The sequence below is a fragment of the Amblyomma americanum genome, chromosome 2 (genome assembly GCF_052857255.1).
Source record: "Amblyomma americanum isolate KBUSLIRL-KWMA chromosome 2, ASM5285725v1, whole genome shotgun sequence".
In the NCBI taxonomy this organism is placed as follows: Eukaryota; Metazoa; Arthropoda; class Arachnida; order Ixodida; family Ixodidae; genus Amblyomma; species Amblyomma americanum.
In genome coordinates this window covers 186,748,580-186,768,679 of record NC_135498.1, presented here as the reverse complement: position 1 = coordinate 186,768,679, position 20,100 = coordinate 186,748,580, and the positions used below count along the sequence as shown (strand labels likewise).

General features: G+C 46.4%; 1 protein-coding gene across 1 annotated transcript in view; it reads right to left on the bottom strand.

Moving 5' to 3' along the window:
* Window positions 1-20,100, bottom strand: part of LOC144119373 (neprilysin-1-like) — a 91,025-nt gene that overhangs the window by 14,392 nt on the left and 56,533 nt on the right. The gene's annotated exons all lie outside the window — the stretch shown is intronic.

The following is a 20,100-nucleotide window of genomic DNA, read 5'->3' as shown; positions in this document are numbered from 1 at the left end:
TCAGTAGTCGACCGCCCTAACCACTGAGCCACCGCGGTGGGTCAGGCTCATTTTAGCAATTTTGAGAAAAAAAGTTCGTACTGTGAAGGGTTGCTTCCTAGAATGTGATTGGCTGGGGAAATGTCATGTTATAACGTGATCATCATCATCATCATCATCATCAGCCCTACTACACCCACTGCAGGGCAAAGGCCTCTCCCATGTCTCTCCAATTAACCCTATCCTTTGCCAGCCGCATCCACCCTTTGCCTGCAAACTTCTTAATTTCATCCGCCCATCTAACCTTCTGCCGCCCCCTGCTACGCTTACTTTCTCTTGGAACCCACTCCGTTACCCTTAAAGACCAGCGGTTATCTTGCCTTCGCATTACATGCCCTGCCCAAGCCCATTTCTTTCTCTTGATTTCGACTAGGATGTCATTAACCCGTGTTTGTTCCCTCACCCACTCTGCCCGCTTCCGATCTCTTAACGTTACACCTATCATTTTTCTTTCCATGGCTCGCTGCGTTGTCCTTAACTTAAGCTGAACTCTTTTCGTTAGCCTCCACGTTTCTGCCCCGTAGGTGAGTACCGGTAAGATTATGCTGTTGTACACTTTCCTCTTGAGGGAAATTGGTAAACTGCCGCTCATGATCTGCGAGAATTTGCCATATGCGCTCCACCCCATTCTTATCCTTCTAGTTATCTCCCTCTCATGATCCGGATCAGCTGTCACTACCTGCCCTAAGTAGACGTATTCCGGCACAATTTCTAGGCTCTCGCTGCCAATTGTGAACTGTTGTTCCCTTGCTAGGCTGTTGATCATTACCTTGGTTTTCTGCATGTTAATTTTTAGACCCATCGATCTGCTCTGCCTGTCTAACTCGTTGATCATGATTTGCAGTTCACCTCCTGAGTGACTCAGCAAGGCAATGTCATCAGCAAATCTCAGATTATTTAGGTATTCTCCATTTATTCTTATTCCCAACTGTTCCCAATTCAGGCCTCGAAATACCTCCTGCAAACATGCGGTGAACAGCATTGGCGAGATCGTGTCTCCTTGCCTGACGCCCTTCCTTATTGGAATTTTATTGCTGACTTTATGGAGGACTATAGTAGCTGTGCAGTTGCTATATATATCTTCCAGTATTTTGACATAAGGCTCTTCTACCCCCTGATTACGCAATGCCTGTATGACTGCTGAGGTTTCCACTGAGTCGAATGCTTTCTCGTAATCAATGAAAGCTATATATAGAGGTTGGTTATATTCTGCGCATTTCTCTATCACCTGATTGATGGTGTGAATATGATCTATTGTAGAATATCCTTTACGAAAGCCTGCCTGATCATTTGGTTGATTAAAGTCTAACGTTGCCCTGACTCTATTAGCGATTACCTTAGTAAATACTTTGTAGTCAACGGATAGTAAGCTGATCGGCTTGTAATTTTTCAAGTCCTTGGCGTCTCCCTTCTTATAACGTGATATGCAAGCGTAATTCAGTGAAGTCAAAATGATGTTTAGTGACGCAAAGGAAATGCTGCCATTGCTGAAAAATGCCCCATTTGGCCGCCGTAATTCGAGACGGCCGCAAGTTGGTCGGATTATGGTGGACATAGTCGAATTATGACCACACTGATTTATACGGCTGTTAGCTCACCGTAGTTTGGTAGGCGGTTATTTGAAGTAATAAACTGTTCAGAAACATGGTTGTTTTGAAGGTAGAAGCATTGAAACGGTGTTATAATGGTACCTCCTAATTAAGCACCCCTTTAGAGCCTTAATTATCAGAGCGCAATTTTACACCCGCGTGAGGACTCTAGCTGCGCTCCCGTTTCAAACGCTTCTCTCATGATAAGAAATTATCGGTCCGCGCGGTCGCGGTTGCTACAGCGCGGATACGGCGGCGTCCGTAGCTGCCGTTTGTTGTCACGGGCTGCGAGAAGCGAAGGATTCGTGAGTGCGCCGCAGTGTTTTCGAAGGACTGCACGGTTCGTGAGTTTGACGGCCTGGCCAGTGATATATGGTGTGGTGGCTGTGCAAGAAGCTTTGCGGCAAGAGGCAGCGCGTGAGCACCTTTGTCTGCCTTAAACATTGGATTGTAGGTGCTCCGGCCGTTACTCTGATCCTGTGTTTCAAGGCGCGATCGGTAGCTGTGAACGTCTGGACACCAATTCAGTGTTTGCCTCTATTTGCACGCCTTCGCTGACCTGACATTCAACTGTGTGAGTGATGAGAGGGTGGCACAAAAGGTTGTCTGCCGGCTGAGAAATATGCTTCCAGTATGTGTTCGGCTTGTCGGCGGGACTGTGCTCATCAGTGCATCATCTATGTGCATAATTTGTGTGCATCAGTGTCTGTGTGCATAAGGGCAGTTTCTGAAGACAGCGGTGTCCGCAAGGCAGCGTACATGTGCCGGGTACATCGTCTCGAGCATCGATGAGGTAAGGAAAACAGCAACGAAAAATTGCTGTTTACTTTCTTCAGATGGCTGCATGCAAGGTTATTCATACTGATGGCTGGTGGCTTTCTTAGGGTGTGTCATAACAAGTCCCTTATGTTCCTACCCTTTTTTGGTCACATGCAAACAGCTATGAATCTCATGGCACATTTATTTGACGCCTATTAAGCGAGGAAGCCTTGTGCAAATAAAAACAGCATTTCAAAATAGTCTTGTCTGTAAAGTAAAACACATGAGTTTTCAGATTACTACAATATGCGGATGTGGGTGACTCGTAGGGCCTCTGCTTGTCTATGGTTTTCTTTCGTTGCACACAAACATAATGGCTTGGCATCTGCAATTTGAAAAATGCAGTTGCAAAAGCATTCGTGTAGTGAGATTTTAGTGCAGTTAAATATTCAGAGGTAAAGTTAACCTTGGGTCTTCCCCTACAATGTACCTTGTAGCAGTTGCCTTCACTGCAACACAATAAAAATAAATATGTAATAATTATTTATACCCATCAGTCTGGCTGTAGTCAAGCTGTTTTCACAGTTCTGTATTACTTCCTCCATCATTTTGATAGAGATGACCAATAAAATATAACTGTTACAAAAGCAGTTTATTTGAGTAGTAGTTACAGTCATACGTGAAACTTTAGTTTGATAATTACAGCCCTGTGATGTCACGTATTTGAAAGTCTTTTCTCTTTTGTGTATGAAACTCGCATTGCACTCGAGCTCACGCACTAAAGACAGTGTTGATTGCCTTCCAGGTGACATGTGTATATTGTGCCTTTTCGATGCATCACTGCTATCCTAGGAAGTCATGTGCTTAGGAATGCTGCTGCAAGGTTCAACATCGCTCACCTCTCAGCTAGAGTGCTTCTCAAGCAAATAATCATTCTTTGGAAGGGTTGCATTGGATGTCTTCACAGGTGTCAAGTGGTGTACATATGAAACAGGATTCTTTTCAAAGGCGATCAAACTTGTACTGTGCGACACATTGCATGCATCCGCACTTAGCTGCAGGACTCACTGTCATAGTTTTCACCTGTAGTCATGCTATGATCAGTCTATTTTAACATTTTTTATGCTTCAAGTTTTATTGCACACAGCAAGAAAGCTGTTCAAGTCTGTGATTTTTGTGCTGCTCTTTAAACAGGACCAAATTTTACTTTCAGTTTGTCACTAGAGTGTGTAATGACAGGTGTGTTTGATGTGCAGACTAGGATTTTCTCTAGTGCTGCAGTTCTTCACGTGACAGGAAGCGTAGAAGAAACTTTTCTCCTATTATCTGCAAATTGGCCGGATGTGTGCTTAAACACATGCTTTAATGCTACTGAACAGTTGCTAATTCTTAACGTACTGCATTGCTGTGTGCTCTCTTTATGCATAATGTGCATGTTGGTGCTTTAGTGCAGTGAAACAGAGGAAGTCACCAAAATGTTTTTCTCCTGCCAGCACAGCATTGAACCAGTGCTTGTCTTTGATTTCTGTTAAAAGTTTGTGCTCCATGACGTGATTACTGCTTCACTGAAATTTCTTGACATGCACAGAACATAGGGCTGTGTATGCAGTCATTTATCACATCTTGCTCAGGGCACAGTCTGATTTTGTAGGCAACTGTTCGTCCGATAGGAGGTCCCTAATGTGTCATCTGTGTGTGCTCACAGAGCATAGCAAGCTTTGTCTCCTGACATTTCTTCGCCTCTTTGCCTGTTTTCTACTGTTGCTTTTAAATGCTATGTGTAGTGATACAGCAATCCACTAGCTTTCCTCTGAGCAAAAAGTGAGGCAACTCTTTCATGTTTGCCATCTACCAAGCTTGTATGAATGAAAGACAAGGCAGCTGTCTGCTAGTTCGATTTGTTTCGCTGTGTAAGGCCCTGCTTTTACCAAACTTGTTGCTGGTACTTTGCTTCTTGGCTGCTGCTAATGCTGTTAGGCGAATTTGACAAAATATCCAGACAATCTGTTCAACCTATGTTTCTTTGATAAAAGTGGGACATCAATGGACGCATTGCTATTTTTTGATTCAACACAGGAATCTACTAGATTTGTCACTTCGTCAAATGGGTATTATCAATGCGCACATATACCGCATCACACTTCTTTCACACATTGCAACTTGTCTTGTTACCGGAGAAATCTGCCTCTGTGACCCTGATGTGTGCGGGATTTTACCACTTTTGCTCTGTGGCAGCAGAAATCGGCTCATTATTGTCATTGCCATCACATGTCCCGCAGCAGTCATGAAATTTTCTTTTGTATAAAAAACAAATGTGTTTGTTGCGATACTTTGCAGAAAGGAAGTTGGTTCTACAGCTGACTTGCTCCGAAAGTTTGCTTGAGCTTCAAAAGAAAATTGGAAGCAAAGCAATTATTTTTTTTAAAAACAAGCTAATATTTCAGGGGGCTCAAATTTTTTGCAATATATCTTCCAGTGCACTCAATTTCCACTAACATATTGTAGTTTTCTCTACCTTTGTATTATAACTGATTCGCTTAAGCAATAAAATGCACAAGTTTCACTTACATCTATCCTGATCACCAGTTTATCGTCTACTTTACCCAGTACTCAGGCCTTCCCTTGCGATTAACTGTGACAGTGCCACGAATGTCTAATCCCACCTCTGTGTAAAATTATATCTGCATGCGTGGCTGTGCGGATGTTCGGCAAAAAAAAGATGCAAATGACTAAATGCATGAGAAAATTGCATTCAACCCTTTAGGGCACTTTGTACACAACTGCGTACATTGCGAACTCATTTTTTCTCGGGGTTTGCTTTAGTTGTCACTGATTTATTCATTTCAATCCCATTTAGCATCCATCGTCCTCTAAATAGGGTGCTTTTTATGGTTGCAGCACATATTTTTCTGGCAGAATACAACAGCATAGCAACTGCGCCAGTATGTATGTTTGTAAACAATACCTAGATCAAAAATTGGAATGTTTGTTCTGCTTCGTATTTGGCATTTGTTTTGGTTTGTAATGGTGCGCCAGCTGTCTTCAACTGTAATGAATTGCAGGGTTGTAGTCAAGTCTTCAGGCCACATGGTCTGCTTTTGATCCCCGAAGTGCAACACTCAGTGTTCTTGAAGCCTAAAGGGCCTTGAAAGGCTAAAACAAGGGTTTTCCTCACCTTGCAGAAGTTTATAGCATGATGGGTGCCTTGAATACTCCACTACACATCTAAAAAGTGAACCCTGTGGCGTGATGTCTTCACGTAGGGGTGTACATGCACCGTATCGTTGCAATTCCTACTGCTGACTTCTGCTTTTAGCTGTGTATTGTATGGTGCTGTGAGGATAATTTCTTTCGTGCTGAACAATCTCCTGTGGTTTATTAATTATCATGAATACATCCTACGTGGTGCACACATTAAAAAACCTACCGAAAGCCAGTGGCTACCGTCACTGGCTAGATTGCTTTTTGTGCATCCTGGAGACTTTTATCTTAATAGCACGCTAACCAGAACACTACCGCTGTCTGTATTGGTGCCTCCCATATGTTGTCCTGCGGGCGACATCAACATTGAATGTCTTGCCTATTTTCTCTCTAATCTTATGCTTTTGTTTTTCCTGCCATGTTCCTGCCTCTGTTGCGGCAATATCTGGCTGTATTAAATTCGAAAAAGTGGTTAGCAATTTTATGTGTTCCCCCACTCTTCTTTGTATGCCTCCGGGCCTTCAGAGTATGGAAATAAATTAATTTCCTCCTTGTCTGTAGTGCTCTTAAGTTTGCTGTCATGTTTTTGCTCTCCTTCAGCTCTTCGGCTCATGGTGCCACTTAGTTGTCTCTTTAAATACTGCGTGCAAGATCAACTGGAATGCTTGGCCCCAAAATACATATTCGGGCTTTGTGTGACGTGTACTAGGCAATGAGTGTGCATACATGAACATTAAATTAAGTTTATTGAATCATACAAATAAAGCTGCCGCGGTGGCTCAGTGGTTATGGTGGTTGGCTGCTGACCCGAAAGACGTAGGTTCAATCCCGGCCGCAGCGGTAGAGGCCCGTGTACTGTGCGATGCCAGTTCACGGCAAAGAACCTGAGGAGGTGGAAATTATCGAGAGCTCTCTACTACAGCATCTCTCATAGCTTGAGTCGCTTTCGGATCATAAACCTCATAAAACAAAGCAAATAAAGCAAGTATCTTGCACATTGCATGTGTCTCAGTGTAATATGGTGTCACCACCGATATTTACTCTCTACCTCTATGTTCCTCCCCTGGAATAACAGGTGAAGAACTTTTACTTATCCGACCTCTCAACCTTTTCTGGCATATATCTTTCTCTCTTACTTGGAAGCTTGCTGTACTGTACTTGATCAGGCATCTGAAGGAGCTGCTTGATTTTATGGTAGGTGCATAACTGTTATTCTACAACGAGGAAACTTCAAGACGCTGCCTGACTCGTGTTGCTTGTGTGGACAGCAAGGGAGGTGAGGCGGCCTGTAAGTACTCAAGAAAATAATTTGGCCCACCTCACAGAATGTTGTGCTTACTTGCATCGCACATATAGTGTAGCTGCTTCTGTGTGGTGGTCGTGAGTGTTACGCATTCACTTGAACAAGTAGAAAAAATTTATGCCTTTCTAGGAAGGGAAAAACAATTGCTGACAGCATTTGTAATTTTTATGAAGCAATATATTTGCAACTTACATCACAAAAGTGCATGCGTGCAGGCTTACGAAGCAAAATATTAGTACATCACTGAATGTTGTGAGGGTATGCTCTATTCAAATTATGTTGTGTGTGTGTGGGGGGGGGGGGGGGGGGGGGGGTTCGCTTTGTTTTATATTGTTTGTTATTAATGACAGAAAAGAATCTTTTTTTTCCCCGGCTTTGCACATTTAAGTTGATAATAAGGGATGCGCACTCGGTGCGTTCTCCTTGACGAGATTTATTGCAATATTCCGCGCTTTGCAGTTTCGTTTCTTGCGCGGGTGCATGCAAACATGACCAGCAACAGAGACTGATGTAACGCGTTGTCTAAAATGTGCACATCGGCTTGCCTTGCCAAGCATGCATTTCAGCACTAAACACATCTTGGAGGCCTTCCAAGCGCACACAGATACGACTCCGCTGCACCCCGCTCTCTGTTAAAGCCGATACGTAGCGATTAAAAGCTTTAGCACCCTTTCTGACCTGACGGTAACTGACGCGGCGCCTAGGAAACAGTGGGTTTCCGCAAAGTTTACAACGCTAAGTATGCGAGCGTTGTCCTCGGGCAGGGACTGCTGGCCTGCGCGGATTTAGGCCCCACTTCGTGCGCCTTTTCAGCAGTGGCGGCACCACTCTAAAAATATAGCTCTCGTTGCTTCCTTTCCTGTCCCGGACGAGATGACTTTTCCCCCAGAAAACTGCCTTAGTCTCAGTTCCTGCATTCAACTGTGGCTGGTAAGCGAATGTGCGAAGCTGTCGTCGATCGTTATGAGGAGCAATGACACAAAGGCATCATGCCGGCCAAAGCTTTCACTTTCCGCTCCCATTTTGTACGCACGCCATTACGAATACCCTGGCCCCGTTCCTGATGTTCGTCAGCTTCTCTGCGCAACAGTACGCACGCGTGTGACGCCGCTCGTGACTCGCGGGTACGCCATCAGTTCCCCTCGACTGCAAAGTCGTCTAGGCTGCGCCCTCGCTCGCACCGCCGCATCGAACTCGATGAATCCTTTGACAACCGACGTGCGAGTCTTTCGCACTGAGTAGCCTAAGTCGGTCTGCCCTTAGCTGCTGCCGGACATCCGACATGATACGCAAGAGGCCGCAACATATTTCACTCCCTCAAACTGCCCCTCGACGCGTATGCACCGAAGATTGCAACGCAGAGGCTCAGCGCAAACTCCCGGAGCGGCGTTCTGTTCCGTACTTGGCGCCAATTGTAGCAGACGACGGTATTTATTTCTAGATCAGTTTTTACTTTTTTTTCTCTTCACGTAATCAGATTCTGTGGGTACGTAACCTGGCACCGCCTTGATGGTTACGTCACGCCTACGTCACAATTTGAACAAAATGGCGAATTGTCGAGAATAGGCCCCCTAGCGAACAGAGCAAACAGCGCCGCGGCACTGCGAAGCGGTTCGCGAGCTTTCGTTTCACATGCATCGCCGCTGCGCGTCTCCCACCGCTGCGAAAACTAATGTTGCTGGCAAAATATATGCGCTTGCAACCGGTTTTGGTGGCCGGCAAACACAGAAAAGCGTAATATATAAGCATTATTTTGTGATTTCTTTTCACAATATATTTAAATAAATATAATTCTTGCGTTTTAAGCATTAAACAGCACTTTATACAATTTCTTTTTTGAACAAAGGTTCGTACGTGCGGAGTACAAACTCGCGTGGCAACGCCGGGCCGTCATTGGTTGAGATGCGGTGCTGCCGCGTCGCCGCCGCGCAAATTTCCAACTTGCCCGAATCTCGCCGCTCCAGCCGCTGGAGCTTCCTCTGCCGCTTGATGACGCGTTCACACTTGGACATTCGGCGGCGAGAGCGAGCGGAATCCGCTGGCGCGGCAGAGATTCCGCCGAAATACTTAGCGGAAAGCTCGATCGGTATCTCGTCAGCCAATAGGAATAATAATAATAATAATTATAATAATAATAATAATTAATAATATTAATAATTGGTTTTTGGGGAAAGTAAATGGCGCAGTATCTGTCTCATATATCTTTGGACACCTGAACCGCGCCGTAAGGGAAGGGATAAAGGAGGGAATGAAAGAAGAAAGGAAGAAGAGGTGCCGTAGTGGAGGGCTCCGGAATAATTTCGACCACCTGGGGATCTTTAACGTGCACTGACATCGCACAGCACACGGGCGCCTTAGCGTTTTTCCTCCATAAAAACGCAGCCGCCGCGGTCGGGTTTGAACCCGGGAACTCCGGATCAGTAGTCGAGCGCCCTAACCACTGAGCCACCGCGGCGGGGCGCCAATAGGAAGGCGAGAACGAAGTTCGGCGACGAACATGGCGGCGCCCTTCGATGCGGGATGCCTCGCTTCGGACTGAATACGTCGCTGTTACTGCCTTTTTCAGCGCGTTCAATGCCTATAAAAGCGCCAGCGCTCTTTCGCTTCGTCTCATCTCGCCCAAAGGAAAAGTGTGAGTGATAAATGTGGCTTATTTTTTTTATTTTGGGTGACGATTCTTTCCTTTTTAGGCTTGAGAGAGGCGTCGATTTGTTGACAACAGTGGTTCCCGTCTTAACCACCAGATTGCGCCACTGAACTAATCTTGCATTTTTAAAAATGAGAATGCTAGAAATGGCGTAACGTCCGACAAAATAGCTGCATTTAGCGTACGTAAGCATGCATACGGTTATGGTACGCAGACAGCATGGATTAACCTTTTGCCATACCTGTGTTCGCCGTGAGCAGACAACGCGCGGACGATGAGCGGAGACGCGGTGGCCGGGAAGTGTGAACGATGCAGCTTTTCGAAGTGTGAACGCGCCATGAGAGAGGGTGTATTCGCGGCGGCGGCGGGATTCGCGGGCTGTTCGCTTCCATGTGAAACAGGCTTCAGAGCCCCACCACGGCGAAATCGCAAGTTCGCGGAGAGCAAAGCTTTCGCTTTAATATCTCAGAAAATCTCTTTAATGACAAGCACGAAAGAAGGTGGGAAACCGAAAGCATCCCTTATGCCGTAAATATACTCATGTTCTAAAAAGTCGAACTCCTCTTGAGCGAGGGAAAGAAGAAGGCCCTGTGCGCGCTGCCGTATAGTATACTGTAGGATACGTCGCGTTACGGTGGATAAAGTATATTTCACGACCCGGGATAGAGCACACCTGGTGGCAGGAAATGAGGGACGGGAGGAGAGCCCGTAGACGGCGAACTATAATATAGTAATGCTAATACATTGTAATCTGATTTTAGTAAGGTTATAGGTGCCAATCTGCCGTACCAATCTGCCGTTCATGTCGACAGAGGAGACTCTTAGTAGTAAGGACAGTGCGGCCTCTGTAATATGATTCAGGAAAGACATGCTTAATGAAGCTGATTTTCAACGCATCTAAAAAAATGGGGCCTGCAATATTCCAGAATTTTAATTAGAATTACTTAGTCTAGGCTTCTGAGCCTCTTTTCATGGAGTCCAATGTCTCCTTACCATACGGCGACCTGCGGCAAGCCTGCTAAAAATGGGTGTTCGGAAACGTAATGGCGGTCAACCAGAATGAGCGACTCAGCAATAACATTTGGCGATATATCCTAAACAGACGACCGCTACAATTTTATCAAACTGAATAACTTTGGTCCCTGAACGTGATGCATAGAGACCAGCGTCATAGTTTCGGCTAAGCTTGCAATTCCGGCCCATACAATTCACCTAGATATCAACTAGCAGCAGTGAATTGCACCCCTCGCATTTCACTTCTCGGAACACACAATATTGTTAGGTCAATTGAATGCGTGACGCAGAAAAAAATTGAGGACTGTTAAGCTTCGCCTTTAAGATATCAGGACGCGACAGCATGTTGCAGCATTGCCAAAGAATCCAGGGAACTCCATCTTCCTCCTGTGTGAGTCACGGTGCGCAAGCCGTGCTGGAAGAAGCTCGAGCTTCAGCACCGCAAGTCCCTGCGCGTGTGCCTAGGCCTGCCCAAAAACTCGCAGTGCGCCGCAACGTTGGCCCAGGCAGGAGCGTGGCCCCTTGAGCTCCAAGCTGCGCGCAGGGCACTGAATCACATCGACCGGCTTCACCGCTCACCGGACGGCGGCTCGCTGCTGCAGCGTATGCGCTCGCACCCGCGCTCACGAATGTGCGCGGCGCTGCTCGAGTATGAGCAATTGACCCAATGCCCACCCCCCTACGGCTCCTGCGCGCCCTGGCCTGCTGCCTCGGAGGTACAGCGAGAGATAGTCGGCATCGCGGGAAAGCGGAGCACACCCCTCTGCGCTGTGCAGCAGCTGGCCAGAGCCGTCATACACGAGGAGCTCCAGGACCATCTCCTCGTGTACACCGACGGCTCAGTGGCGCGCGACAGCTGCTCCCTTGGTGCGGCGGCCACCATCCCCGCCCTGCGACTGCACAGCCAGCAACACGCAACCTTCCTGGGCTCCTCCACCACGGCGGAGTTGATGGGGATCCGGCTCGGGCTGGTCATACACGAGGAGCTCCAGGACCATCTCCTCGTGTACACCGACGGCTCAGTGGCGCGCGACAGCTGCTCCCTTGGTGCGGCGGCCACCATCCCCGCCCTGCGACTGCACAGCCAGCAACACGCAACCTTCCTGGGCTCCTCCACCACGGCGGAGTTGATGGGGATCCGGCTCGGGCTGGACCTGCTGCTCACCCTCGTCCCTCCGCCGCCCAGGAGTGCTCTGCTGTGCGACTCCCGCGCCGCCTTCAGCCGCCTGCAATCTAACGGCCGCGGTACCCCACTAGTGCGGGAAATTCGCTCGCGCATCGAGCGCCTCGCGCAGAGAGGTTGTGCCGTGCGTGCACAGTGGGTGCCCGGTCACTGCGGCGTCGCCGGCAACGAAGAAGCTGACGACCTCGCGACCGCTGCACACCAACTACCTACCAGCGATCTGCCCCTTGCGCTGGAGGACGTGCGTGCGGCCATTCACGACCATCTCCGGAAGCAGCACCCCGACCCACGCATCGCGGGAGGTGAGCGCATCGACAGTGTCACCGGCTGTCGCGCACTTGCACGGTCGCAACGTGCAATGATCCTCCGCGCGCGCATTGGCTGCGTGTGGCCCGGGGAACGACGGGTGCGCCACGGAATCGCGACGAGTGATGTGTGTGACGGATGCGGTGCAGTGGAAACACTAGAACATCTGCTCCTTCGCTGCTCCGCGTTCGCCGATGCTCGTCGCGATATGCTCGCGGTCTATAGGGCGCAGGGCATACTACCAGACTCCATCAAGACGCTATTGTGGCCGCAGGGCAGTGCGCGCACTCGTGAGCGAACTTTGGTGAGCCTCTGTGCATTCCTCGAACACACGGGCTTGACGTCCCGTCTGTTCTCCGTCAGGTAGTTACACGCAGTGACCGAACGCTCCGCGAGTTCTACCTTGAACAATTAATAACTGGACGCCCCACTCCAGTTGTAACCTACACAGTGCTGTGCGCGTGTGTGCTTTAATTCCTCTAAAATGAACTAATCACGCGCACAACCTAGACACATTTCTTATTGTGTAAATAGTTTGTACATATTACTTCTCCCCCTGTCCTCTATTCCTGTCCCCTCACCTCTTTCATTTCATTTCTCCATTCTGCCTGCTGTCCTTTATTTCCGCTGCCCCAGCTCAGGTGCTTCAGTATCGATGGCAGATGCCGGGGCTAGCAAAAATCTTTTCCTTCCTTTTTACTATTATTTTTAATAAAACCACTACCACCATCCTCCTGTGTGACCCCTTTCCCGGACAATTTAAGGAAAGGAAGCATATCTTTGTGGACACCCGAACCAGAACTTAAGGCAAGAAAATTGAATATATTTTTTAAGGAAATGAAAGGACGCCTGTCTGGCATATCTCTGTGGACACCGGAACCGGGCCTTAAAGGGACTATGCAATAATTTAATTGAGATTACGCAAAGCAGACGAGAGATAGGCATTTCATCACTTCTCACCCCTACACAAGTATTTTTAAGCCAGCATCAATAACACCGAAGATATAGACCTCCTGAGACCCGTTTATGGCAATTTGTCCAATATATTGGACATTAGCTTTTAAGCCAGTACTCCGGCGCCGAAAGATTCATCTTCTTAAAGCCCGCTTGTACAATACATTGGACAACTGGTGGCGCCATCTGTGCACCTTTTTTGAACTTAAACTGCTCACTTTCCCGCCAAAACACTTTGAAAACGGCGGCGTTCAGCGGCGCGGCGTTCTATGGCACCTGCCGGAGAAGTAAGTGTTGTTTCTGCAATTCTTCTTCTTATTATTATTATTATTATTACCTACTTTGAACGCGTAAAATTTGTTGGATATCAACAAAAATAGAACAGAAAACATGTAGATATTACAATTGTAACTCTACATGACCTAACTTTTCTGTGCTTTCAATTTGATTTCACGTGTCCAATACGTTGGACGCTGGGACTCAGCCCGGTTATTTTGACCGCGTTTTTTAAAATGGCTTTCGCAATAACTGTAAACGAATACTGCTGGTATTTAACGGCTGGGGACGAAATAACGTCTTTTTTTGTTGTAGGAGACAGGCCTCGCGTTTCTGATGAGACGGCGGAAGCAGTTTTACAAAGAATTGCACAAGCCAACACATCAGACATTGACCTATCGGACAGCGACGACGACACTATTGTCGATCCAAACTTCAGTGCACCACTTGAGGATGAAGGCACTGACGAAACCAGCGATGTCAAAGTCAAAGTCAAATTTATTTTTCTCCGAGAGGAAGAAAGGGGGCAACGGAAAAAAGCTGCACATGCGCAGCTTGACGAAGCCCGGCCCCCTTGGGTACAGTTCAGCAGCAATTCAAGAAAAATAAACAAAGGACGCTCAATGACAAGCATTGTACAAGATATATACATATGGACGACAATGTCAGGGTTTTATACGTGAGATGCAAAAAGTAAGCGGCTGACATAATACAATGCACGTGGTACAGGGCGTAGTTGCAGCAATATGTAAGCAAAAATGTCGTTAGCTGCACGATATAAAGAAAAAAGGAAGGGATATAAAATCATACAGGTGGGCAATAGTGCAGCGGAGGATAAGAAATGAAGCCAGAGGCAATGGTGAGGGTATTAACAGAAAGCGGATGCATTACGATCTAATTTTTTGAAAAGTGAGCGTGCAGATTCTGTATTTGTATCAACACCAACGCGACTGAGTGCGTTCAAGAGGACGGCGATGTGGTACGATAAAGATTGATTGCCATATGTTGTGCGGCAGAAACGTTCGACCCATGAATTATTGTGTCTGGTGTTATGACTATGAGTGCGCGTGTCAAGGTTGAATAGCTGAAGAAAATACTGATTATTGGTGCGAACAGCAGTCTTGTACTGGCAAAGAAGGCGGAACGAATACATGGTTTCAATTGGAAGTATGCGATAGGATGCGAAGTATGCGGACGTATGATCACGGTATGAAATATTCGCAATGGCTCGAATTGCGCGTTTTTGACATATTTTTAGTTTATGAATGTTTTCTTTGGATGTGGTCGCCCATACAAGATGACAATAATTAAGTGCAGATAAAAATAAGGCGTTGTACACCATCCTTTTTACTTTTGTAGGTAATATATGCCGATTCCTACTCAATATTCCCGCGATTCTGTTTAATTTGTAGCAAACGTGTTCAATGTGCTTATCCCAGGTTAGGCGAAGGTCCCTCCACATCAGGCACTGGAAGAGCTGAGAAGACTTGGAAACGCCATCAAGGGTAAGGAAGAAATTATTAACGAAAATGTGTGTGCAAAATGTGTCATGATGACCTCAGTTATTTATAACATAAATGCTGGCATTGATTTTTGCGAAATTTAATTGGCGCTTATTTTTTGCATGCAGTGAGATTACAACTTGGATCCCTGACTTTGGAGACAACATTGACAGCAGTGAACAACGCTGTTCGTGGGCACCAATTGACTACTTCGTGCAGTACATTCCTAATGAGGTGCACGAAAAAATGGCCCTGGCTATGAATCGGAGTTATGTTGAGATGACGGGAAAATCTCTTCAAACATCAGCAGAAGAACTGAAAACTTTTTTCGCAATTTCATTGACCATGTCTTGTCTGTGTTATCCACAGATACGGATGTACTGGCAAAAAAAAAACACGAGTACCTCTTGTAGCAGACAACATGTCCAGAGATCGATATTTTAAACTGCGACATCGCCTGCAGTTGGTTACTGAGGTTGAAGTCAGCGAAGAAGAGAGAAAGATGACCTATTGTGGCGCATAAGGCCGCTGTTGGAATTTGTATTGAAGGGCTGCCAGAAGTATCTCTGCATTGACGAGCAAATGATCCCTTCCAGCGGACGCACCCAGCTCAAGCAATACGTTCCGCGCAAGCCAAATCCAGAGGGGCTAAAAAATTTCGTCCTTGCTACTTCCGGTGGATTAATCCTTGATTTTGAAATCTATCAGGGAAAGAAATCAAGTCTATACCCAGGGAGTTCCGGAATCGCTGAATCCGCAGTGCTGCGGCTGGCCGATAGACTGGCCCCAGGTACAATTCTTTACTTTGATAGATACTTTACATCTTGTGCACTGCTAGATAAACTTACGGACAAAAAAATTGCCGCCACGGGGACACTAATGAATAACCGAATACCTAAAGGGGTAAAGCTTTCAGGAGAGAAAGAGCTAAAGGAAAGAGGAAGAGGAGCATCGGAGGCATGGATCAGGAAAGACAAGAAACAGATTGTCGTACGATGGTATGACAACAAGCCAATAACTTTCCTTTCTTCAGTTCATGGAGAGGACCCACAAGACACCTGTCGTCGATGGTCTCGCAAAGAAAAGAAATACATTGATGTCCCTCGGCCAGACATTGTGCGCATGTACAACGTCAACATGGGCGGCGTCGATCTTGCGGACCGAATGATAAGTTGTTACAGGATAAAAGCTCGAGTGAATAAATGGACCATCAGAAGCATTTTTCATTTGTTTGATATCGCCCTCAGCAACTCGTGGGTGCAATATACACTCAGGACATGCATACAAAGCAGAGGAAACGCAAAGAAATACTGAAATTTATGGATTTTCGTCTTTCTGTTGCTGAAAGCCTCACTGCTGAAGGAAAAAAACAGCAAGAAACAGAGAGTGACAGCGAAGTTGAGTGGAGCCCACCATCAAAGCAAGCTCGACGAGGAGAGACCAACAAAAGTGCCTACCACTTCCCAAGGCTGTCTGACGCAGCTTACGCTGCGCGCTGCAGGTTTGAGGGGTGCACCATGAAGACAAAGTTTTTTCGCACAAAATGCCAGCAGTTCTTCTGCATAACAAAAGACAGAAGATGCTTCGAAAAGGCACACAGCAAGTGAGCACAGCGAAAATTTTTTATTCAGTTAACGTATATTTTGCTACTTTGACTTTTGTCATAATAAAGTATTTTTTTCGCACAACTTTCACAGCTTTATCTGAAGTATTTTGTGGCATGCCCACTGGGTGGGAAAATACGGCTAGAGTCCTAGTGTCCAATATATTGGACATCGCACTGAGCTGAAACTATTAGTGCTGTTGAAAAAATATCTCTCACTTTTCACCTCTGTATTCCTACCAGCTTATTCTGAAACCCTACAAAGTTTTTGTTCACTCAAATTCACGCCCATCCTCCCTCCCCCCTCAACCCGTATACGCAGGGCACCAGACAAAAACAAAGAAAACAGCTCTGGGACTGAGCCCCGCCCATGAATACGTCATCCGCTGACGTTCCCTTTGCAACTTCCGCCGCTTCTAGCACCCCAGCAGCAGCATCGGCGGCGTGATTGCGGCGCGCGTCGGGTGTCTTTGCTTGTCGTCTGTTGTAGTAAGCAGTAGTGGACCCGGACCTCGAGGCGCGACTGCTCGCTCTTATGGCCGCGATTGGCACCTATGCCCTATGCGTTCACGCCGTACCGGCTGAACCAAGGTAGATGTACACTGGTAGCGAAGGCTCCATAGACGCCCATTGGTCCAAAAAATGGCGGCTCGTGGGCACTCCAGCGCCCCCTGGATTTTGGAGGGCAAACTGCGCAAACGTGACGTAGAATGACGTCATGAATACGTATGCTTTTGGCGCGAATTATAAAGCGGTCTTTCTGTAGAATCCGCGTTTTCGAGCCCGTACCTCTCGAAGGTTGCTGCCTTTCAGCGCGCCCCAACCTTTGCCAGTCAAATGTGCTCGAGTTCCTGCTAGTTATGGCCTTGTTAATGTGCAATTGGGAACGCAATGAAAGTGACTGGTAAAGGAGGGGCAGCATAGAAAGGAAGCAACACTTCCAGACACTGGCGAAGCATGCATGATTCGTAGTGCAAATACTGGTGCTAGTACTTTTGAGAGCTTTTGAGTACAGCAAGGTATGATGCAAGGTATGATGCACAAAGCACTGGCTCAAGTGCACAGTTCGCAATAGAGTGTACGGCAAGTATGGTTTTCATAGTTTCATATTCATTGTTTATTGCAGCAACCAAACAAATACAGTCACAAAGCACACCCTTGGCACACAAACAAAAAATACATGTCACAGGCAGCACAAGCAGTATTGTTTAAGTTGGCTAATCATCTCAATAGTCACAGTGCAGATAGGAAAAAGCCCTAAAGTGCCACGAACGTTGTCAGTTAGGAAATTGAAAAGTATAGAAAACAATGCTACGAGAGCTTCAATTGAAGCAAACATAACATGACATAAGTAGGCGCATCAATACAGACCATAGAGCACACTGCGATTATTCTTCCCATTTAATTTCTTCAGCTGAAAGAATATAGCAGGTGCGTTTACATCTGCAAGGCAATGTTAAAGCCAGCTTTAGCACCCTCAAACGTGCTCAACGTAGGAGCAAATACCATACATTGAGCCGGCGTACCATCTCCAGAGTACTTCTAGTCGTTAGCCGGATCAATTTGAAGTAATTTTACGTCAACAAAAGTACACATGAAGTACAGCGTACAGTGAAGTGCAAGGACATTCGCGGGGCAGTAAAGCATGTAATCAGTGTACTGTACACTACAATATAGCCAGATAAAAGTCCAGCGCTGTTCTGTTCGTTGCGCTGACAAAGATCCTACTAAAAACTCTGAGATGCAACTAGCCTGCTAAACGGTGGCCTGGTAGCCAGTGGTGCCGAGTGGTAGTTATGATGACAATGGTTGATTTCATTATACCTGCCAGCACGGAACTGCGGGGGGGGGGGGGGCGAGCAGGTGGAAAAATTAATCCCAGCGCCACGGAAACTAGGTTAATCCATTGCCTAGAAAGTCTCCTTTCAGAGGCATTCGCTTTATCGGTATGGCGTTTTATCTGACAATATTGCACAAGTACATAGGTGACACTTGAACAGGCTGTACATGGCATAAAAGTACCCTAAAAGAGTGACATAGTGGAATGAACGATGAAAGATGCTACATTGTTAAACCATTGCCCCTGTGAGCAACCACGTCACATCGTAGCAAATCAAAATACACAAGTAAAAAATAAAAGAATAAAACCAGGCTGTGAACCAGAAAAAAACCCTTTGCAACCGTTAAACCAGACTAAGCTGATTTGTTGCACAGGCTGCATAATAGCCTGCAACTTCACAAAATATTCAGCCAACAGCTCGGGAATTGCATCCTTTTCATTTGCTTAGCCTCAGTGCTTGCTTCGTGGCTTTCCGTTTAGTAGTTTGACTGTGCAGTTCAAGATTTTTTCTGCGTGCAAGCCAATGCAGCCTCACCCTGACGAACAGGGCAAACAAACCATCATAAACGTCATCACCACACACAGTCAGCGATTTTTCTACCTTGGCATGAAGCAACATGCACAGATCATGCCCTACTTGTTCTTTTCCCACTATATTAGAACTAGATGCGACAAAAACCTGCTCGCAAGCATTGATGAAAGCTACAAACGAGGGTGTAGGAACTGACAGGCTCCCATAGTCACCTTCTCCAGGATTTTTGACACTTAAGTACAAGAGAACTTGGCTCTGATCGGCAAAGGCGGCATTTTCTAGCCTCACCTCGCACGTATGTGGCCCTGTAACACACCTGTGATCATTCATAAACTTGTAGGCAAGCCAGCCAGCAAAATAGACAATGTTGTTCTCTAGTATTGGAGACTGATAATCATATGGCAAAACTTCTACTGCAACTGGCAAAGATGTGGCAGCTGTACAGAGAGAAGGAGCAGACTTAGATAAACAAACTGGGAGAGTGGCTAGAAGGTTAGACATGTCTTCAGCACAGTTGCTGCTTTCCGACAGTTTGAAAAGGTTGCTAACTAAAAGATGCCTAAATGCTGCTTGAAACTGCCGGCAAGACGAGTTGCTGTTCGATCCAGATTTCGACCTAACAATAGCAAAAGTGTTTTCAAGTGCATCCTGGTTCAGGTGCCTGGTAAGGAGGTATGTCAAACCATAGCGAGGGGCCAGGTGGTTCCATAACAGCAGCACAGCCCTCATAGTTTGGCAGAAGCCACGGATGCAAAGAGGCTGCCGCGCACAGCCTAGAACTTCGATGTTTTCGAAAACTGCAATGCAATCTTCCAAAAACTCTTCATGCACAGATCCTGCACAAATTGCAGATGCATACGGCGACATTCCCCGCTTCTGTGAAGTATTTAGACTGTCAAAGAGTCTATCGATCCTCTCAACAAATCTGGCTGTGTGGATAGCCTCTGATGGCAACTGTTGGAATGTTACCAATGTGCACAATGCAGCAGCGCAATGATTGCTGAATACCTGTGCTGCGAGTTTCACAGACATCTTCGAAGCAAAAGAAATTAAAGTGCCGGGCACTCAACTTTGGGATGGACCGAATTTGCATTTCTCGATCCTTCTCATAAGCCTGTCGTATGTACGAGCTTTTAATTGTGTCACTGCCTACCCTGAAGTCATACTTGAAGAGCATATTGCGCAAGCATTTGAGCAAATGCGGTGGATCAAAAATAAAGAAAAGCGGTTCACCATTCACACTTAAGTACGGCTTTTCAGGGGTCACAAGTTTCGAAAACAGAGAAACATTTTGGTTCCCCTGATCACAAACCACAGCCACAGGCTGCAATCCAGCTCCAACCAACATTTTG